Source organism: Mytilus galloprovincialis, chromosome 13, assembly GCF_965363235.1.
Source record: "Mytilus galloprovincialis chromosome 13, xbMytGall1.hap1.1, whole genome shotgun sequence".
NCBI classification, from domain to species: Eukaryota; Metazoa; Mollusca; class Bivalvia; order Mytilida; family Mytilidae; genus Mytilus; species Mytilus galloprovincialis.
Genome location: NC_134850.1, coordinates 19,399,006 through 19,423,941, shown reverse-complemented (window position 1 = coordinate 19,423,941; position 24,936 = coordinate 19,399,006). Strand labels below are relative to the sequence as shown.

General features: G+C 31.6%; 2 long non-coding RNA genes across 2 annotated transcripts; one reads left to right on the top strand and one right to left on the bottom strand.

The window, feature by feature from the left end:
- The first annotated feature begins 254 nt into the window (after positions 1–254).
- LOC143056739 (uncharacterized) lies at positions 255–2,612 on the top strand. The gene is made up of 2 exons (XR_012972485.1): positions 255–1,616; positions 2,068–2,612. It is a non-coding gene; the product is annotated as an uncharacterized LOC143056739 (long non-coding RNA).
- A 9,048-nt stretch (positions 2,613–11,660) lies between these two features.
- Positions 11,661–15,998, bottom strand: LOC143056598 (uncharacterized). Its single transcript, XR_012972418.1, has 3 exons — positions 15,896–15,998; positions 14,642–14,840; positions 11,661–11,780 (listed from the first exon to the last, which is right to left on the bottom strand). It is a non-coding gene; the product is annotated as an uncharacterized LOC143056598 (long non-coding RNA).
- Positions 15,999–24,936: the final 8,938 nt, after the last annotated feature.

Here is a 24,936-nt window from a genome sequence, read left to right as displayed (position 1 = left end):
GTTATCATGTTAACTTGTCAAATTAATCCTTAATCAGTTTAGAAAGTGGTGTAATCATGAATGTAACTATACAGTTGAAAAAGAAATTGTAATTCATTTAATTATATTGAATTTTGAAAACACTATACATAATAAAGTTAGCCTATACAATTACAAACCATGTGTATTTAGCAATGATAATGAAAAAATCGAATCAATATATAGGACATCTGCATAGTTTCAGTGTGAATAATTACCACACTATGATAAAAGTAAATTGCAAGATAAACTTTTATGATAACGTTTATGTTTATCAAGTTATGTATGAACATCATTCAACTGACGGATTTGATATTTAAAATTTAATTATTCAGAGACTGTTGGTTCTTAAACAAAAATGAAAGTAACCCGCTGGTTTATTTTGAGTGTGCTTATTATGTACAAAAGCTTGTTCACTTGCGGTTTCCTTTTGGATGAAAGTACTCCTTCTTCCCAACTTATTGGTGGTTCTGTTATAACCGATCAACATTTCCTGACTCTGATAGAACTTTTGTCGGACGAAAAACAACATCGATATCAACTAGAACAAAAGGTAGACGAACTTGAAAAACGCCAAGGTTCTGTTAATCAGGATAGCAAAATGTCTCAAATGGAAAGCTACATAAAACAGCTTGAAAGTAGAATATCGTCGGTGGAACAGATAACTGCCTCACCGATTAACAATACATGTTCATGTCCAGCGGATAGCGAGGCAATTCAGCGACTATTTAAAAGAACCATGGATATTGAACTGAAGTTAAGTGCCCTGGAAACAAAACACAATGCGTTATACCATTCCTATAACGAAACAGATCAGCGACTTAATGAACTGCAACAGGAAGTCGGTGACTTACGTAATCTGAAGACGGTAAACCAGCTCCAGACATTGAACTCTCTGACAAATGAAGTGCAAACCTTAAATTTGAAAACAAGCCAACTGGAAAGAAGTAGTCAAGCTAGAAGTCAGGATTTTTTAGCGTTATACAGGAGTACACAAACAACAGCAAACTATGTTACGAACAATACATTATCAATAGGTCAAATTCATAAATATATGAACATGTCAGAAATCATTTCGAAAGAAAAACTCGATACGACGGAAAAAAAATTGAAGAAATTGGAAGACCGACAAAATCAAACAGATAAGAGTCTAAGCCAGTTTTACGATACCTGTAACAAAACAGATCAAAGTTTAAATCAACTGCAACAGGAAATAGTTGACTTTAGCAATCTGTGGAATGAAACTCAACTTCAGACCTTTAACTCTCTACAAAAAGAAGTGCAGATCTTAATCTCAAAGTTCCAACAGTTGGAAAGCATTAGTCAGTCTAGAAGTCAGGACTTGTTAGCTTTATACATAAAAACACAAACAACAGAACATTACGTTACAAACAATACATTGTCCATCAGCCAACTTCAAAATAATATGAATCAGTCAGAAAGTATTGCTAAAGAAAGATACAGTACTACGGAAAACAGTTTGAGGAAATTGGAAGATGGACAAAATCATACAAATACATATCTGCACCAATTAGAACTTCGAAATAATGTGACATATAGCGGACTGTTTTCCAAAATAAACAATGAAAGTGAAAAGGGTAGGTACAATAATAGTATATGTAATTCAAGATAAACGCTTAGATTGCCTTATCTAGAAAACTCGTCTATTTACACAATTACACGTACTCAAAAATAAGAAGGTGCGGTATCATTGCCAATATGATATCTATTAAACTATGATACAATTACATTGAATTTAAAACTCGTGGTCGTTCTACAATGAACAAAACCTATACATTATAGTAAGCAGTAAACAGGCTCCTACATAACGTAATCTAAAATAAATGATATATGTACAAATAAAAAAAAAAGATTTGTTATCGTAAAAAAAAAACCAAAACCTAAAAAACTAAAATGATAGACAGCAACGAACAAAAACATGTCTCCAGACATTAATCAAACACATACTAAATATGACAGAGTAACACTATGATCATTGCATGTCGTATATAAATAATTTATTGTTTTTGTTTTTTTGTTTGTTTGTAGTAATGGTAACAGCTTGTTGCACATCATCAGTTAGTTACAACTCCAATCAAGTTATAAAATACAACATCATAAGAACAAGTACAGGGATTTCTAATACGACCAGATTGCTATCATCAGGAATTTTTATTTGCGAAAAAAGTGGACTTTATATCGTTATGGTGTCAATGCGTGGCGTTTCCTCTTATAGTTACTATTGGATCAAGAAAAATAGCACAAACATGCTATTTATACAAAACAATCATTCTAATGACGCGGCCGACCGTTCGGTATCTGGAAGTTTTGCCATTGATTTAGATATCGGTGATACCATATACGTCATACCTGGCACAGATGAAAAGATAAATCCAGAGTCATGTCTTTCAGTGGTAAAAGTAAAGTAGTTGTTGCCAAACTCTGCATACAAACTAGTATTCTTTTTGCTTAAAATACTTGATTACAAAAAAATATATATAGCAAAGTAGTAGATATGTGTCTTTAAGGAATTCATGTCATTCTTCTTTCCTTGAAAAAATGCACATGTGTAATGATAAAGTTTTGGTATAGGTCATCTGTCGGTATTCATTTTTTTATTATAGGTAATACAATTTTTTTGTGGATTACATGTATTCACCTTAAAAGTTATGGGCTATGCCTGTAGATGTCATTATCCGTGATTGACCCTCAGATTTAATGTCGAGTAAAATTTTCATACTACCTACGACTCTAGTTATACATATTTTTGACAGGTGACCTAATCTGTGGTAGAACACTCTTGCATACGGCCAATTTGATCAACTTAAACAAGTAAAATCCAGCTAACAATCGGTGCAACTTGGGGAAAAATTATTGTAACAGTGGTAAGTTATTCACGACAAAATCATCGGAAAACATTTGGTTAACTTATCCCAAATTGCAGCGATTCATAAGCCTATAAAAAGTAAGATGTGGTATGATTGCCAATGAGACAACTCTCCACAAGAGACCAAATGACAGAGAAATTAACAGCATAGTCAGATATAAAAGGCCCCGAAATGACAAATGTGAAACAATTCAAAAGAGAAAACTAACGGCCTAATTTATGTACAAAAAAACGAACGAAAAACAAATGTGTAACACATCAATTAACGAAAACCACTGAATTACAGGCTCCTGGCTTGGGACAGGCACATACATACAGAATGTGGCAGGGTTAAGCATGTTAGCAGGATCCCAACCCTCTCCCTTACCTGGGACCGTGATATAACAGTACAACAAAAGAACAAACTATAAACTCATCAGAAGGATACAAATAACAAATAACAAAACCACAGCGTGGACGTGTCCGGGTGCTTGTATATCCCAACAACAAAAAGACACTAAGTACTGATCTGAGAGTACTCGCTGTTACTGACAGCTAGTTCAAAGCCACTAACAACTAATAAAACAAATCATGCATTTAAGACTAAATAATCAATCAATATACATCCAACATCCAACGAATTTAGTGTAAAGACGTCATAAAAAGTCAGAGAAAAACATTACCTTGTGCAATGCAAAGATACAGGTATCGACAGATTGTAGATCATGAATGTATATAATATTTAGTTTGTCTTTTAATGTACTGATAAAAAAAATCAATATGGATACCAATAAAACAATATTCAATGATCTAATTACAGTGTTGAATTAGTAACCTTTTGGAATAAGTTTATTTAATAAAAGGATCGATAAGATATTTGATTTTTATTTCAGTAAATTAAAAGACAAACTAAATATTATTGTTATATACATTCATGGATCTACAATCTGTCGATACCTGTATATTGGCATTGCACAAGGTCGTGTTACTCTCCGACTGTTTATTACGTCTTTACACTAAATTCATTGGATGTTGAATGTGTACTGATTGATAATTTTGTCTTACATGCATGACGTTTTAGTATTAGTTGTAAGTGGCTTTGAACTAGCTGTCAGTAACTGCGAGTACTCTCAGATCAGTACTTAGTGTGTTTTTGTTGTTAGAATATACAAGTACTCGGCCACGTCCACTCTGCTTTTTTTTTTTAGATATATTTCTCTTTGTATCAATCTGATCATCAAAGCCCTTTTTAACTGATTTTTATAGGTCGTTCTTATGTTGTACTGTTACACTACTGTCCTAGGTTAGGGAGAATGTTCGGATCCCGCTAATATGTTTAACCCCGACGCATTCTGTATGTATGTGCATGTCCCAAGTCAGGAGCCTGTAATTCAGTGGTTGTCTTTTGTTGATGTGTTACATATTTGTTATTCGTTCATTTTTTGTACATACATTAGGCCGTTAGTTTCCTCTTTTGAATTGGTTTACATTGTTTTACATTATTTATCATTTCGGGACCCCTTATATCTGACTATGCGGTATGGATTTTGCTCCTTGTTGAAGGCCGTACGGTGACAGATAGTTGTTAATTTCTGTGCCATTTGTCTATTGTGGAGAGTTGTCTAATTGGCAAGCATATCACATCTTTTATCTTTTATATGTAAATCGCATGTATTTTATTTGATAAACGTAATACGTTACTTCAAATGAAGAAAAACTAAACCACGTAAAAAAAAAGACTAATTGTATTGAATCTAGTTCATTGAACAGGTTGTCTATTGTTAAGAATGAGAGTAAACGATTAATTGTGAATAACAACGGGTTAATCGTTTAATTGTTCCTCATGTTCCTCACAGTTCTTTATTCTTATTTCAATAAACAAAAATCAATTTTGAAATTATAAAACGGTGAAAAATATATTCATTCGTTTACTGACTGACAATACAGCCAAACCAGTGTAAATCGTATGACGTATATATACGACTCTGGTGTTCTTAAAAAAAGAAATAACAAATGTTAATATTTTCAAGACCGTACACACAAATAGTCAAATTGAAGTCAATCATCCATCTTCCAACTCCAAGCTAAAAATACATTCTTAAATGTATAAGTTCTTCAATTACTATGTATTAATTTTCTTAAAGGGGCACTAGCTACGAGATATATATAAAAAAAAAATATGAAATACGATTTTTTTGTTCAATCATTAATGAAAGTGAAATAGTGAAATATTAAATCGCTTCTAGCAGCCAATAGGGTTCAATTTTGTCAAAATAAGCTAAGAATCATTGATGATGAATTATTTACTTGCAAGTGAATAATTCGAACTCATTGAACCCGTATTCATGTGAACTTCAACTTAACCCGGCCCCTAAGTTAGAGACGGATACCGCATGCGTTGTGCGTGTTCAACTATTTAAAGGAAATGAATGTCAACTTTGAAAGTGAAACAAAGGTAAATCATTATCATTTGATTGACGGATTCGGTACACAAACAATCATTCTAATACAGATAAAAACGATAATTAACATATATTTTTAATCTATAATATAAAATTAAACAGACATAGAAAAATCCAAATGCACGAGTCTGATATCTATTTATATCTATATTTATGTTTATATCGCTTATATGGCAATCAGAGGTCTTCGGGGGTTCAACTCTACAGTTAATAAGATGGCGTCTAGACTAAAATACACACGGAAGCCCATGTCAGGTATATTGTTTATTTTATACTCTTTATAATTTGGATAAATGTTTTACATTGTAATAAATTAAATATGAGACTTAGAGTCAAATCGGTGAACATGAATTTGACAGCTAGTACCCCTTAACCCTATACAAAACTTATGAACCTATAAGAGTTTATGCCGTTATGTCCTTTTAATTGGTTCCCTCGACAACTATCATTCCTATTATTATCTCTTGTAATAAGACATTTAAAATTGATGACATTTGCCATTTTGGAAGTGTTTAAACCTCTTTGAATGATATAGACAAATTACTTGTTTTTCGTTAAGACACAACATAAAAAACTAAAGACTAAGCAACACGAATCCCACCAACAACTTGGAGTGAAGGCGCGCAAAAAATATGTTTAACTCTGCAACCATCTTTATGTTCCTATTCGAATTGTCTATCGTGTTTTTTTGTGTATTGTTATTTGTCTGTTTGTCTTTTTCTGTCGATACTTTTAATTGCAATGTTGGTGAAATGTCGTCTTGTTTTTCAATAAACCACACGGAATCCATGCACATTGATAATATAAATGACAATCACAAAGAGACCTTTAACATTGAACTACAAGATCAACAACTGCCCTACAATAATTAGAATATAATGTGTTGCTACATGTCAATTTGTGTGTTTCTTTGATACATATGACGTGACTCTGTATTTGTACATCCCGCCATTGTGTTATTGTTCTATGAAAATTTTTGTATTCTTGTCTTTTATATTTGTTTATGCTTTGTCTATATTCCTTTTTGTGTTTCTTTGATACATAATGACGTGGCTCTTCTTTTTTTTTTAGAAGAAATTCATATGGAAGACAAGGGAAACTTCTTATTTAGATTCTGCAAAGGATATGCCCAACAGAACTATAGACTATATTATGTTCATTCTTTTAACGACAAAATCATTTTATAACTACCTGTGTGACGTTAATATTCTGATCAATTGGTGTACGTCAAACGCGCGATTCTACGCCAGAGTTAATGCTAACCTTACCATGTGCCTGTCAGGTTAAGGATTCGGTCCCAGTACTTAAAATCTTTCAATCCTTTATGGATGAATTTAACATAGATAAATTAAATCGTATAATAAATTAGCACTCTGAGAGTATTGCATGGCAATACATAGTCCCATACTGGGTAAAAATTACAATATCCTGGAACAAAATGCTAACTTGTTCTATAACTTGTCATGGTGTAAACAAAAAGTAAATATCAAGTCATTATATTTAAGCATGACTAAAAACAGTGTGAATAACTGATTATATGAGGACCATAACATGCAGAAAATTATCAGACCGAAATAAAATTTGAACTTGATCTGGAACTTGTCATGATAAAACTATATACCAATTATCAATCAATATCTTCAAGCATGATGAAAAAAAGTGTTGAAAACACTCTTAACATTGGATATGATTGATAGTTCTCTAAAATTAGATATGATGTTATAAAATATATATTTGTTTTCAAATTATATATCAAATACAATATATAATCAATAGTTCCATCTATTTTGTCTTTCATTTGTCACAAACTAATATAGATTTGTAACGTATCTATAAAGTGTTTTTCTACACTTTTATCTACACAATGTAATGTAATGAAATATATACCTTAATATAAATAGATTATTATTATCTAATTAAGGAAGCTGGCTTTTAGATTTTTTGTCAGATTTTCGGAATCCTCTGGTTTATCCATTTGAATGCCTTGAAAAAATTTGCCCAATGACCCCCATTTTTCTTTTTGTTAATCTTTAACATGTATAATGATAAGCCATCTGTAAAAGTCTTATAAAATTTTAATTTCTTTTTAACAGTTTTTGAGAACTTCAACTTGCCAATGATAAGCTATGAAAAGTCAAGAGAGAATATTTTCCGCCAAAATTTCAATGGCTGATATCTCGAAAACAAGCACGGTAACATATATATATATTTTTTTGCTCTTTGGATTCCTTTATTAATCCCCTATCTATAAAAACTAGTGTTTTGAAAAGTTAATTACTTTGAAACGGAGATGCGAACTCCCTTAATAATATTTGTTTTTTTTATATATATAGCATTCAGAAAATTAGTTAATACAAATAACAAACAAACAAACTGGCACAAATTTTTCAAACAATTTACTAAAGAATCTCTTTAAAAAAGATAGTTATCTCTCTTTGTATAGAAATATGGTTTAACATAGTACTCTAACATTAGATATGGATTTCTTTTTATGGACCATAACTCTGAACTAAATCATCCGAATGGAACAAAATTCGAACATGATCTATAACTTGTCATGATAAAACCATATAACAAATATCCAATCAATACCTTGAACATGTTTAAGAACGAAGAAAAAAATGTATGGAAAGCTGAATTGCCGGACTGCCGGACATACATACAGACAGACAGACGGACGGAGTTCAAACCTAAAGTCCCCATCGACTTTGTCGGTAGGGGGCTAAAAAGCAGTGAACGAGGTTGTTAAATTTGATATATGCATTTTTGTGCATCTTTGTTACATATTTGCTTGTTGTCTATAGTGATTAAGATTATAACACAACGTGACTGGTGTACTCCTATTATGACATATTTACCTATTATGTCTGTGTGTTTTGTTCACGCATCGTTGTCAATGTAATGTAATTTGATGCGAATGTCACACAAGTGAAAGGTTTAGCTAGCTATAAAACCAGGATCTAGAAAATGCCTGTACCAAGTCCGGGACATCACAGTTGTTATCCATTCGTTTGATGTGTTTGAGCCTTTGATTTTACCATTAGATTAGGGTATTTTCGTTTTGAATTTTCCTCGGAATTCAGTATTTTTGTGATTTTATTTTTTTACTACAACTATACATTTAATTCTGATTCAGAGGAAAACTATATACAGAAAAAAACCGGTACAAATCTTGATTAAAAGATAACAAGAAAAATGAAACTCAGGTTTTATAAAATATATGAGGTGTTCCATACACAAATAATAATTATATCCATGTATGATGTGAAATAAACCAGCGGGATTAACATAAAAACACTATCAGAATGACTAACAAAAAAATGTAGACTATAACAGAAAAATAAATCAACATATGATAACAATGATAAGATAACGATAAAAGACTGTCGAATGATACCATAGGGACATTCAAGGTAATAGATAAAAAAATAAACTGATAATGCTATGGCTAAAAAATAAAAAGACAAACAGAAAACAATAGTACACATGACACAACATAAAAAACTAAAGAGAAAGCAACACGAACCCCACCAAAAACTGGGGGTGATATCATGTGCTCCGGATTGATAAGCAGATCCGGCTCTACATGTGACACCCGTCGTGTTTCTAATGTCATTACACACCCGGTAAATAGTATAATTCGGTAGTTCACATTCGTGGAAAGGTATCGGGATCGTAGTTACGACATTAGGATCATATCCGATATCATCGGTGAAACGGATATTCCGTAACGGTCAACCAACTCGTGATGGCATCCGTAAAATGTACGAAGGGATGATTTCAACTTCGCCATTTTGGAACTCTTGGTTTAATAACTTCCCTGTGAGCATTAATCCTCTACCAAGGATAACAAGAAGTGGGCAAAAAATGTGTCTCACACCTCAACATGTAAAAACGTTGTTACCCCCCACCCCCAAACTATAAATAAAACATGTATAATTATTAGAGGAATGTCAACAACTAATCTGAATATTTGAAATGTTTTTATTTATGTAAACGGACATTTTCAATATTTATGTGCATAGCTAGTTAACAAGTACAACGAATAATCTTATTCTTTTTCAATAGCAACACACATTGAATAAAGCATTCTGATAACTGTATTTAGAAATACGCCTATAGATTGACAACTGTTTGAATTGGTATAAATTTTAGTTGATTCTTTAAGTTTATATATATCTATAATACTTTATGAAAACCTGAATAAATACAATGCATATGGCATTGATGATAGACCAGCACACATAATGGACAAAGTAATTACATATTATATCTACATATATAAATGATCAATGTTCAAATAAAAATGACAACAGATTTAATTTTGAAATCACAAAAATAGATAAAACTAAGTCTGAGAATTGTCAACTTAATAGAGACCATAATCGAAATACAAACGTATACCAAAACCAATGACTGAATAATGTACGCACAGCCAACCTCTTAATATCTGAACCACTAGACAAAACAAAATGATTTGAAACACTGGAAATGTGTGTTTTGATCAATTGCGACAAGTCGTCTAATATGTCAGTTTTAAAAGGATTATAATACAATATTACATAATAATATTTAGTATACTAAATTGAACTTGTGATGTATTGTCTACGACGAGCTAGAAAAAAAAAAACTGATGAGGAAAAAAATTCCAGCTATTTTATAAGTCATGTGTATAATTGTTATATCTTTTTTTTGCAGTATTCTGCACAATTTATGACAGTTTCCTGCAAAATTACAAGTGGTGCCATCCTTCGCTCTCAAATACTTTTGCTGAAATATTCTTTTGTACCTTATTTTTTTACTTTCAACAAACAATTCAAATGGCGATAGGCGGCTTCACATATAAAATCATGAAATAAGGTTTAAACAAAAGAGTTTCTACGGAAATGGATGAAAATGAAATCTTTTCCTATTTTACATGTTTTATGCAATTTCTCTATAAATATGAAGCAGATATTAAATCTTTTTTTTTTAAATCTTTCAATTAGCATGATTAGTATACATTAAACAATACATACATATTACATATACTTTGATAATTAAGGTTGAAAAGGGCATCTTTACACGGCATTTTTTCAGGCCCTACTCCTTTATAACCTTAGTAGCTAGTACCGTGAATACCATAATGTTCCCATATACGTCCGAAGCAATTTTTATATTCGTATTTGCATTATGTGTATTATAGTTTTCCTCATTAGAAAATTATCTGTTATGTTCCAGATTACCGGTAAATGTTTGTTTTTGGGGTGTGGTAGCTTTTTTGTTTTAATTCAAAAATATTCACACATATCGGTCAATGAAAGACACAAACAAGTCAACATTAAACTATTTTCAAAATTTTCACGATTTAAAACAAATAAGATGTTCACCAGATGTTACTATGCATCAATACATATATAGCACTATTTTGTGCTTATCTAGTAAAACAAAATATTAATTAATGTAATAGAAAAGAAATGAATCTCGTATATTCGTTGGATATAAATGCATTGATTAATTCCAAGTATGCTATATATATATATAAAGATAAAGGTTTGTACGTGACATACCAAAACAAAACAAAAACTCTCATTATCAGACATACATTCCATCTTTGAGCGATATATATAATGTAAGCTTTAGCCCTAAAGAAAAATTTGATGATGTAGATTTAAACTAAAAAGAACTGTTTTTTTGTTTCAAAAAATGCTCCAATGAATTTTGAAATGAAAAACAACAGATGTTTTAAAATGTATTAGGTGGTAAACACACTAATTTATGTATGTTTTTCCAATCTGATTTCTGACACTCTTTACAACAATACAAGGCGACTTTGCACTTTCCACACTTCAATAATTTATTGGACTTGTCATTGCAGTTCCAACATGTTTCACAAACTATTGACGAGATATCAATTTGTGCTCTATATCTTTTAGCCATAAACTCCTTCATGACATCAAAGTAGTGCTTAAGCTGATTTTTATTTTTCATAATTGCAAGACTTTTATCTGAATTTTGTAATTCCCATTTGAAAGCTTTTGTTGTGTGGTCAGTGATGCCTACTTTTCGAGTGTCTTCGTCGCCAAGGAAAAGATCCTTGACTGTATCTGGATCGATTTCCATATATTTCATTGCCATTTTCACTGTCACAAAATCTTCCATTGATGTCAAACTGACGTATGTGTTATCCACCAAATGATCTCCAACATACAACCAAACATGAGCATTCTTAAGCCCTGCGCATTCGAATACACCGTAGGCAACCCTATGACTTACACCTATAGACTCAAAACATTTATGCAGCAGTAAACAGACTTTACCACAAGCATTTTCAGCTTCTAAAACATGTTGCATGTAAAAACTTATCCTCAGAATATCTTTGATTTCTGTAGCGTTTGGGTAATCCTGTGGTACTCCAAAAGGATAGTGGTAGAAATTGACTAGTTCAAATGTTTCTATAATGTAAAGAGAATATATGATACTTTCAAAGCATGTAGAAAACTGTAATTATTAATTGTTCTTAATATTAATTGAACTAAGCTTTAATTTTCAGGTTGGTTATAAACCCTAATACAAATTACAAAGGGAACAAAATACAAAGTACAATATATCATCTGCTAAATATCATTGAAATTCAAAGTTGAATTTTTGTTTAGGGTATATCAAATGTGATAAGCTTCGGGTACCATTAAAAAAGGATCGAAAACACTAGCAGACATATTTTATTGTATCATTATGCACTTGTTCTCTATTGAAATACCTATGATGGTCAAAAAGTAGTAGAAAGGCATTTTGATAGGTCATGCTATAATTGTAGCAGAATGTACATAAACGATTTAAAGTTATTGGAAAATCTAAAATTTGGCAACCTCAGTCATTTTCAAATCTTGTGAATATAAAAAGAATGTGGCTTAACTCATGAAAAAGTCGTTAAACATGTATTGTTTATAAACGTTTAAAAAACACAAACTCTTATAACATTTGACAATTTGAAATTTAAAAAATCTTCAAACAAGTTGGCTCACAGACATTAAAATAAATGAATTTGTGTGGACCACATTTTCTATTATATCACAGTGTGTATTTGAAGAACAAAAAATTATGATAGTCCAGTCAAACTAAGATTTAACCTCAAACTAATTGCAACAGAATATGTTTTAGTTCTAATATATAGCATTATGCCCTTTATACACACAGAAAAAAGTCCCATAAAATCTAACTTGAGGAAAACTCAAAATCAGCATTTTAATTTCCTATTGAAATTAATATTGGAAGGGGAGATAACTCTTGTAAAAATGAGTCTTCTTGGGTCAGTTTTTGGTTGTTTTTCTTGAAATTTATGTAAAGTATGATACTTTGATGGGTTATAAGTTTGTATTTGACTAAATGATATAATCTTCTGCTCATGAAATGTAAAAAACCGAAGTGTTATGGGTAGTTCTATTTTTTCGTGCATTTTGCATTGAAGAAATTGCAAATTTGAAGCTTGGTAACCATTTTGAAAAAATAAATTAAATGTGAAAATTTGGTATTGTTTAAATCTGTATATTATATTTTTCAGCATCTAACTTGTCTAAAGAAACTTTAAACCACAAAAAGAAGAATACATGCTTAATTTTTTTTTATTAAATTTGAGGTTCTTTACCTTGACCTGTTGAAAAAATCAAAAAATGGTCAACGAATGAATCACAAAATCTGGATAATAGCTTGATAAAATATATGAAAACACCTTTAGAGTTGTTTGTTAAACTCTAAAGACCGCTAAAAAATCAAGAATCAATACATTCTGATGAATAGAAGCGGTAAAGTTATAATTTTGTATCAATTTTTATTGATATTTCTGCCTTTTTTGCAAGAGTTATCTCCCTTTTCAATGCAAATCTCCATAGGAATTTTAAATGGTGATTTTTTTAATCTTCCTCAAGTGAGATTTTATGGGACTTTTTCTGTGAATATTTGGGGTATAATGCTAAAGATTTAAACTTAAAAATCTTCTGTTGCAACTACTTTCGGGTTGGGGTCAAATTTAGGCTAGATTGACTGGACTATGAGTAATCACAGTAACTAGAGCTAAAATGAAGCCTACTATAAAGTCAATATGTTTATCAAAGACATAATTAGGTAAGGAAATTTAGTTGTTTTTTTAGACAAACTCTCCAACATAATAATTTCTTAATAATTACAATTTACGTTCACTGACATCTAACACACAAATTGTGGCATTGACATGGCGAACGAGTTAGGAAACATGCATTTCTTACTGATAGAGTGGCCAACGAAAATTCATGTTCACCCAAAAAAATTAAATTGTTGCAATGCATTTATTAAAAAAAATACTGTATAAGTTTAAACACGACTATTTAAATCGTTAAGACAAATCCTTAAATATCAACAGTTCACATTATTTCAAACAAATTGACATGTGTAGGTGGACAAATTAATAAATTACATCAGATATTTTTTTTTTAAACTTTCCGAAAACGAATATTTTGCAATGTTTAAACTAAAAACAAATTCGGCAGCATGTTATTTTTCAAGCTACAATGCGTGCTATATTGCCCAGTTTTGCATTGATAAATCATAAAAAAACACACTTTTTCGTGAACAAAAAACTCTATGCGATGGACTTCACACACAAATCAAAGGTTTCATAGCTTGCTGTTAGAAAATAAAAATAAAAAATGATGCCACCAATCTTGTTTTCTTACTACAAATAAGAAACAAAAATTGCTTCAATATTCTTTTATAGAGTTTTTACTATAAAAGTTATCCCGTTAATGAATAAGTTTAAAAAATGATTCAAACAACACCAAATATTTGTAATATGTTTAAACAGTGCCAATAATTCAAAAGAAATCTTACTTTTTCTTTATTGAAAAAAACAGTCTTTCACATTATTTGCTAATCTGTCTTAAAATTTGCAAATTTAGACATAAAACTAGACCAATTGTGTACTGGTATTTTACAATCAAACATGGCGGTATACAATTAATCTACCTTAAGTAGTTTAACCTTCTTCAATACGCGCAATCAGTATCTGCATCGTAGTTTGATTAATTTCCACAGACTATTTATAATACAGGGGCGAAATATATGGAAGGGACATTTAAACTTATAACTCGAAAATAAACTGACAACGCTATGGCTAACAAAGAAAAAGACAAAGGTACACAAAACACAACATTGCAAAATAAAGACTAAGCAATTCGAATACAACTAAAAAATGGGGATGATATCAGTGCTCCGGAAAGGTAAACTGATTCTGTTCTACATGTGGCACCCGTAGTGTTGTTTAACACTGTATACTATATCTTACCTTGCATTTGATCAATCTGCTGAAGGAAATCCTTCACTTCTTTATTTTTCTTGTAAAATTCCTTGGTCTGATTCGGACTCGAAACATGTAACTCAAGAGCATCTGTATATTTCTTATCCCCAAACTTTCCGACCAACGACAGCATTTTTTGATATACGCCTTCCATTCTTGGATACTTTGACATGAAATTTAACCACTGCTAAAATATGAAAAAGGACAGTTTTGTTAGACAGGAATCATATGATCTGCGTTCAACTGTAGTGACAAAAAAATAAAAAGATAATGTAAAATAGGAGAAGTACCGAAAACTTTATAGCAATATTTAGGTAGTGAAAAAAATACTCGTGCAATGTAAATTAACAAGAATACCAAAGTCCCAGGAAAATTATAAACAGAAAGTCCCTAAGCAAATTGCAAAATCAAAAGCTCGAACACATCAAACAAATGGATAACAACTGTCATATTCATAGTTTGGTACAGGCATTATCTTATGTAGAAAGCTAGATAAACCTCTTACTTTTATGACAGTGATAAAATTCCATTATCTTGACAACGATGTGTGAACAAAACAAACAGACATTATAGGTGAAAATGTCAGAAATAGGGGTACAGCAGTTAACGTTGTGTTATTATCTAAATCACTATAAAACAAATATATCAACCAAGAAAAACAAAAGGCCTATAGACAAAGCACATTAGCAAAAAGGAAAGACAAGAGTACAATTATTTACAGTAGCATAATTATACACTGACGGGATAAATAAGTACAAAGCCAAGTCATGTTACAAAGAAAGACAACAACACATATAGACAAATTAAAGTACATAAATTTAGCAAAAACGAAAGACAGGAATACAACAATTTACCATAGCACAATAACACAATAACGGCATGTTTTATTGTTTGGGTTTGATTGTTTTTTGTTTTACAATGGCATTAATGTAAGTTTGTTTTCGACTCATGAGTTGGAATATCCCCTTGGTATCTTACGATCTCTTACGCCTTTCCGTTTACTGCAAAGTAGCAGATTATTTCATTCCAGAACGCTTGACAATGTGCAGAACTTATAATATACAAAATCAGGAATAAGATATACACAACTGATAATGCGACAGTGTTTCAATAATATAATTCACGTAGAACAAGTCGAGGATTTAAAACAAATCCTATAGTAGGCATTGATAGATTCTTACGACATTTTTACTTTTGTCGACTTTTTAAGAGTCGTATAGTAACATGCATATTCTAAATTACCTTAATTGATTTTCAACTCTGTAATCCCTTAATCACACATCTTTTCTGTGGACGGAAAAAGAGATATTAACCAGGAAGTGTCTTTATCAAACTTCAACACATTATTTCGCTGAATATTACAATCGTCTATAAATAGATCTTCGGCACTATTTATATAAATAAAAAAAATCTTATCATTGTTCTTTTTGATTGTTAAGTTAAACCAAAAAGTTGTGTCATTTTCTTACAAATCTCATAATTCCCGATATGAAAAAAACAATTAAAACTGGAATTGAAAAAAAAGTGAAGCGTTTGAACACTTAACGACGTAAAACTGCTTGCGTCGATACCTGCGACAACTTAACGCATAAATGTAACTTGTCATACAAAAGGACAGCTTGTGGCATTTATATTTTATTTCATAAATATGTAAAGATAAATATATATCATCGAATGCCATAACGAACAAAACATGATAAATTTTAAAACAAATACAGCGAGTTAGTGTATTGATAAAATAAATGTTTCACTTACATTAGATGGACCGTAAATTATGTGACATTGATTTGTAATAATAAGAGGTATATTTCCGGTCTAAATGAGACATGAGACAGCTGTCTCTTCTAACACGTGACATATCAAAACGAGACTTACTTTCACTTTCGCTTGAATACAATAACATCGCACAGAGCCACGAGGCCACCGCTAGAATATTGATCATTATCGACAGTACTGTTGTAAGGTTTGATTGTTAAAGAAGTGTATATGTATGATTATTTGAAGTATATTCGAAGTATATTTGATATATACACAAGTATGATAGGTTTAAACCGTCCTTGTTTCTCTTTTGAAATTTGTAACTTTTTAGACGAATGACATGGACAATTTTTCATATAGATAATTGCACTGTTTTTCATTTCATCTTATAAATAAGAGAGCCCATAGATCATTTTATGTTATCATGACACGGTCACTTGCCTGATAATGTGACAATTTTATGTTATTTACAATGCATGGTATTCATTTTCTACTACTGTTAAGGAGACCATGTACTGATTTATGTCATTTATCATCATCTGATGGGTTTTTCGTTATATTAAGAATGCATTGTGACCTCACAATTTCCATTGAAAAGGCATGCATAGTATAAAAAACATATAAAGTACGAAAACATATGATCTGACCATATATGGCACAGTTTCTATTTGTGTTACTATACAGAAGACAATGAACTACTTTGTACTATTTTGAACATGGCCTGGTCTTTCTTACCTTCTCTTAATATGAGACCATGGACTATTTTATGTAATATACATGAGACCACACACTTTGTCATTGTCATTTACATTATACATGTACTCGTTGCTACAACTATACATGAGACCAGGAACATTTCCTACCATTTTTTATGTGACTAGCTATATATAGGACCATATTATATCTCTTACATGGCATGGTCTTTATTTTCTACTACTATACATGAGTCTACAGACCATTTTATTCTATTTCTATGATGGACTCTCTATTTTTAATACTTTACTTGAAACTAGGAACATTTCCTACCATTAAACATGAGACCAGGTACCTTTCCTCAAATTATACATGGGATCATGGATTATTTCTATCTTTTCCAAGGCAGGGTCCCTATATTCTACTGCAAAACCTGAGACCATGGGCTATTTGATATCTTTTACATGGCATGGTCTCTAGTTTTCACTTTTCTCATGTGACCATACACCATTTTACATCCTTTACATGGCATGGTCTATTTAGCATGAGACCATGGGCCATTTTACATCTTTTACATACTAGAGTCTCTTATTTTGCTTATTTATATCTAACTAGGAACCTTTCTACTATTTTTCATGAAACCGATGGACCTTTCCTACCATTTAACATGAGACCATGATATCTTTTGCATGGCACGGTCTGTTTAACTTCAGTTCTATACATGATACCATGGGGCATTTTATATCTTTTACATGATAGAGTCTCTTATTTGCTATTAAACATGAAACCAGGAACTTTTTCTACCATAGTACATGAGACCATGGTCCTTTCCTACCGTTTAACATGAGACCCTGGACCTTTTTTTACATGGCATGGTCTCTATTCTGCTTTTACATATGATAAAATGGGCCATTTAACATTTTTTTCATGGCATGGTCTGTAGTATTTAACGCCTTTACACGAGACCAGGGGCCGTTTTATATCGTTTATATGACATGGGCTCTATTTTCTTCTTTATTCTGCTATTTAATTGAGACCAAGGGTAATTTAACATCTTTTTCATAGCATGGTTTCTAGTTTTTACCTTTTTAACATGAGACCATGTGCCATTATATATATTTTACATTGCATGGTCTCTAGTTGCTACCTCTTTAATTGAGACCATGGACCATTTTATATCTTTGATATGGAATGGTCTGTCTTTACTACTGTTCATGAGACCATGGACCATTTTATATATTTTACATGACATGGTCTTTGACATAGCATGGTCAATAGTTTTAACCTTTCATCATTAGACCATGGACCATTTTATGTCTTTTACGTTGCATGGTCTGTTTTACTAAAGTTCTATACATGAGACCATGGGCATGATAAAGTCTTTAATTTTACTACTTCATATCAGACAATCGACCATTTAATATCATTTACCCAGCATTTCTTGTTCCTTCTATGCATGAGAACATGGACTATTTTATAACATTTACATAGCATGCAGGGACCATTCTTTTTCGGTCCGTTATATGTCATTTACATGGCATGGTCTTTTTGTACTAATACTGTAAATGATACCATCTTTTAATGAAATTTACATGATACATTCTCTCTTTTATACAACTATACAAAGAATTTATTAGCACACATTCAACTTCAAAAAATGGTTAAGACTCATTACACATTAATTAATTAATCACAATAGGTGTTGTAAAGATCTTTAACTGCATGATACATGATACTTTTCACCATAAAATGTCACTAACCAGACACAGTCTTTCTTCCTTGTGTTGGTTAATGTTATAGCTTATTCTTAGCTTTTAGAATACAATATAATATCATTAATTTTAGAAGCATTATTTGTCATTCTGCTTAAAAAGTACATCTATATTCTGCACATTCTTTCCTCATGTGTCATTCTTCATTTTAATAAGTCTTTGACACAAGTTGCCATACTTTCACAATTAAATGATGTATAATTTGTCATTTTATACTCTAGCATCTAGTTATTGTCACTTGATATTTGAGTAAGCTTATTTTTTTTATACATGTTATGAAAGCTGTTTTTATTCATGTCTTTGACAGTTGGAGAAATTTCATATCTCATAATGCACAGCTATGACAGTTTGATACAATTTAGAGATCTATACAGAAAACCATTCAATTTTATTGGCCGACATGCAATGGTGTGTCACAAGTCCTGCTCTTTGATTAGTTCAATATTTTGCTCCAAAACAAATCTCATTGTCTCATGATTTTTGACTTTGTTGTTAAAAAATTGCAATACTAGTTAGACTAAATTGAGAGATGATATCCCCCCGATGTAGAAAAAAATATTTCACTTAATGTAATTATTTGAAAATAGTATTCCTTGTGCTTTAATTTTATTTTTAGTAGATAAAAGTTTATTAATATTTCCTGATTGAGTGAGCTACAAGATTTATTCTATTAACATTTATTTGATGAAACCTTCACTGTGATAAAAGATGTATCTTTATTACTTTAAAATTTGTAATCTGGCTGACCAACAGATTTAATACATGACAGCTTCTATATCTTTTTTTCTTTTTCTTTGACAGATTAATTCATTCAACCAGTCATATCCGGGTGTCAGTGTGGTCTGTATTGGGAATGTTGGTAACTCATATGTGGTAGCAGGTTGGTATATTTATATACTTAGGCGTCTGATCAGTGAACATGATAATATTTCAGATTTATCTCAGATTTGATTTTAAACTTTGAAAACACATCTTGTTGTCTTCTGAATTATTAAATAGTTTGACGAAGAAGATATCTTCCCTGTAGGATATATATAATTGAAAATGTTTAAACTTTTTGGAAAGTAAATGTAAAAATAAAAAGTGCTTAGTGCATGAAGATCACACAATAAGTATTTTTCTATTTATTATCTTCATTTGGCCTTAATTTAATTAGATAGATATTCTATTTTAGGGTCAGATGAAATGAAAGCACATTTTCGCAACAAACCAGAAGTTGAGTCCATGTTTTAAGAGGCTGTTGTTGCCCAGTCATATGAGGATAAAAAACTTGAATTTTTATTTTTTTTCCATTTAATTTTTTATGTATTTGGGTTTTCCATACAGAGATGGTTTATAATGAATGGTAATAGATCATATATTATACGGCTCAAGAATACAGTTATTTCGTAGTGCCTTTCCTATGGACAATAAATTCAAATTAAAAAATCGCACCTGCTCTACATTGTATTTGTAAAATATTACATTTAGATAGGAAACTACTATTGGGACAAATAATATCGATTAATACTATAGAAAAGTCTACCAACTCTAACTTAAAATATGGACAATTCTATGTTGAGGGGGTTTAAATTATTTTCAATGGACAGTTCCACACATGCTCATTTTTTTACACCAAATCACTACTTGACATGAAGATTCAGCTCCAAATATTTGTTAACGTATTATTTCATCCCCTTAATATTTCATGCATGAAATATCAAGAAATAAATTAGGAATGTGTATGAAAAAAATAGCAAGTTATTCACTGCTTACACTAGGGACTATATTCGTAGACAAAGAAAACAAAATGAGATAAATGTATCTGTAGACAATACAGTAAATCTTAAAGTTTCTTACTTTTTTAATATTTTACTAAATGTTCGAGTTTTGAAACTAATTGTACAAGAGCATTTATACATCTTTAATCTGTTGGTTAAATTTGTAATCACCAAAATTTTTATTATACACTTGTGAGGTTGTTGGCCAATATCTATTTAGGAGCAATATCTAGGATCATTACTCTACGGCCTAGCCACAATCAGATGTGCATTTCATATTGGGTCTATGTTATAGGCTTCTGAAGACAAAAAGATACACTTAACATAAGTATTTAATCTTTGAACTGAAGAAGAGAGTATTTAATCTTTGAACTGAAGAAGAGAGTATGGGGCATCACAAAGAATATCAAATATCATGTATATGTGTGACCGTTTTGAAAAAACCCACTCAAATACACGCTGAAAATGGGCAAAATTTCACGTGATGTTGTTTCATTTAAAATTACACTGTTTTTATCAATTGAAAGTAAAAAGTGAACTGAATTTCACCTACATTATTGGTTCACTGACAATTTATTCATCTTTCTTTTGCTGGTTGTTGCAACGAAAAATTTTCAGTGGTTACAATGCTATGATAAAAAGAGGAATACTATGCATGTGTTATAAAATTTTATACTTTTGTTTTAAGCTTGCTCAGTGTAGGTATAGAACCACTAATTCTGGCTCGGTGTGAAAGAACATACAAGAAAGTAGTACATATTTAAAACAAAATAGTTCCTACACTTAGCTGTAACATTATTAATTTGTAAATTATTTTGGCAATTTTGGTATCAAATGAAAGGTGAATGACTGTGGATCATTGTAGAACCTTTCTTGAATGATTATATCAAATAATAAAAAAGTTGTATGAAATTGAAACATGAGGGCCTTTATTGCCTCATTCTCAGATCTGAAGTACCTGTTTTAGTACTTTAGAACTTCGGGGAACCAGTGCGTTCTTATATGCAATTAAAGATATGATGATTTTTCCAGCATCGGTTACCAGATGGTAATGTTTTGACATGGAATGAGTGTCACTTCATTTGAACTTAAAACGAAAGAGCTATGCCAATTTATTCATCTTTCTTTTGCTGGTTGTTGCAACGAAAAATTTTCAGTGGTTACAATGGTATGATAAAAAGAGGAATACTATGCATGTGTTATAAAATTTTGTACTTTTGTTTTAAGCTTTCTCAGTGTAGGTATAAAACCACTAATTCGGGCCCGGTGTGAAAGAATATACAAGAAAGTAGTACATATTTAAAACTAAATAGTTCCTACACTTAGCTGTAACATTATTAATTTGTAAAATATTTTGGCAGTTTTGGTATCAAATGAAAGGTGAATGACTGTGGATCATTGTAGAACCTTTGTTGAATGATTATATCAAATAATAAAAAAGTTGTATGAAATTGAAACATGAGGGCCTTTATTGCCTGATTCTCAGATCTGAAGTACCTGTTTTAGTACTTTCGAACTTCGGGGAACCAGTGCGTCCTTATATGCAATTAATGATATGATGATTTTTCCAGCATCGGTTACCAGAAGGTAATGTTTTGACATGGAATGAGTGTCACTTCATTTGAACTTAAAACGAAAGAGCTATGAAAGCTTGAAATTAAGGAATTTAACATAGGAAGTAATGGGACAATTAATTAGTGGTTTTATTCCTATTACAGGAATCTGCACGTACACCCTTGACATTGAGGTAAAAAAAATGAATATTTTTCTGAATATTTTTGGATGATTTATCAAAAATGCATATTGAGCAGTGGAAAACCATGCAAAAAGAGAAAATTTTAAATAGTATTACAGTTCATGGGCCGCACACCTGCTGGACCTGTGATATGGGAGGGAAGGGGCAAAAGAATTCAACTATGTCTGTGAAAATGTCATGGAAAGAGAAGGAAAAAACTGTCCTTGGCCATATATTTTAATACATGGTCTTCAATAATAATTTTGAACTGTCAGAACATTTGATGGATGTGTCACATTACACCTTAGCTGTATTTGGCAACACTTTTAGGAATTTTGGATCTCAATGCTCTTCAACTTTGTACTTTATTTGGCTTTTTTTTTTTTTTTTTTTTTTTACTTTTTTGGATTCGAGCGTCACTGATGAGTCTTTTGTAGACGAAACGCGCGTCTGGCGTATATACAAAATGTAGTCCTTGTATCTATGATGAGTTTATTTACAACCACTGGGTCGATGCCACTGCTGGTGAAGATTTATTTCCCCGAGGGTATCACATGTCCAGTAATCAGCACTTTTTGTGCTGACATGAATTATCATTGATATTGTTATATTTATAAATTAACTGTTTACAACATTTTGAATTTTTCGAAATAATAAGGCTTTTCTACCTCAGGCATAGATAACCTTAGCTGTATTTGGCAACACTTTTAGGAATTTTGGATCTCAATGCTCTTCAACTTTGTGCTTTATTTGGCTTTTTTTAACTTTTTTGGATTAGAGCGTCACTGATGAGTCTTTTGTAGACGAAACGCGCGTCTGGCGTATGTACAAAATTTAGTCCTGGTATCTACAATGTATGATTAGTTTATTTACAACCACTGGGTCGATGCCACTGCTGGTGTAGATTTATTTCCCCTAGGGTATCACATGTCCAGTATTCAGCACTTTTTGTGCTGACATGAATTATCATTGATATTGTTATGTTGATAAATTAACTGTTTACAACATTTTGAATTTTTCGAAATATTAAGGCTTTTCTACCTCAGGCATAGATTACCTTAGCTGTATTTGGCAACACTTTAAGAATTTCGGATCTCAATGCTCTTCAACTTTGTACTTTATTTGGCTTTTTTAACTTTTTAGATTCGAGCGTCACTGATGAGTCGTTTGTAGACGAAACGCACGTCTGGCGTATATACAAAATTTAGTCCTGGTATCTATGATGAGTTTATTTATGTCACCAACCTCATTGTGTGAACCCTGGGCATCTATTATATGAACCACATCATGTGAACATGGACCGACAAGTTTGCATGGGAATTTATCCCCTTCCCGTCAAGCAGGACATGATGAAAACTAATGCTTTCTGGGTTGTCGCTTGGGATATGACTTCTCATGGGTAACACTATTTCTTTTCGTACAATTTTTGTCATAATTTGGATCAGCCATACCTTTGAGAATAATGTATTGAAGCATGTAAATGAAACTTTCTGTTTCGACTGATGGCACGTTTCAACTTTGCAACTTGACTACGACGATATTTGTACATGTATAATTCATTTCTATCTCTCTGTTTCAGTTTCATGAGTACTTTCTGTGCAGTGATTTTAACACTAAGCTCTGCAGAGAGCAGGAGAAGAGAATTTGCAAATCTATGATTTTTCATGTGAACTGCAGCATGTGCACGACCTGAGAAATTTCTTGAAAAGGTTACATTCTTAGGATTGCACCGACTTAGTGCACGATTGAATGCTTCACTTTTTTTGTGTCGAGGTAATAAACCGTACAATATTTAAACTATTGGGACCAAGTAAAATTTTTATACAGTTTTCAACTTTAACTTCATCATCACATGTCATTGTACATGTGCTGCCGTTTGGAATAAAATTCTTTATCCAATGATTTGAAGGCAAGCAAGCACACACATATGAGTTAACCTTACAAGAGGCTCCACAATAACCTTTGTAACACATTACTATAGTCTTAATTACTTCAGACATGTGCTGCTTAACATTATACAGTTCACCCTGATGCACTTTAAAGCTTTGATATAATTCTGCAACACACTTTGCTTTAATATCAAGTGCAAATCTATTCTTGAGATTAGCCTTCTTTGCACCAGAAAAAAGACCAGAACTAAATGTGATTATTTGAGATTGGGGAAGTTATCAGACCACACTGAATGTTCAGCTTTGCTGACTTTGGACCTCTTTTGTTAGTTTCAACAACATCATACAATCTGTAATATTGGCTAGCAAAATCACATTCTTCGCATTTTAGTCGTTCACGCCAAACACAACCCCACTGTTTTTCATTTTCTACATCAAAATCTAAGCCACCATCACAATCTGAGTTATAAAGTGTATGTTTTCTGCTTTCAGAATTGAAGAGTGATTGTACATGTTAAGGAGCATACACTTTATTTGGACAAGCAACAGAAGAGTTATTAGCAGCCTGAAGGTACTTGTCAACTACATCAAGATTTTGAGGCTTTAGCCGAAGGATGACTTGTTCGACAGGAGTTCCATCAACATTTTCAATTGTCAATACACCATTTGAACTTTG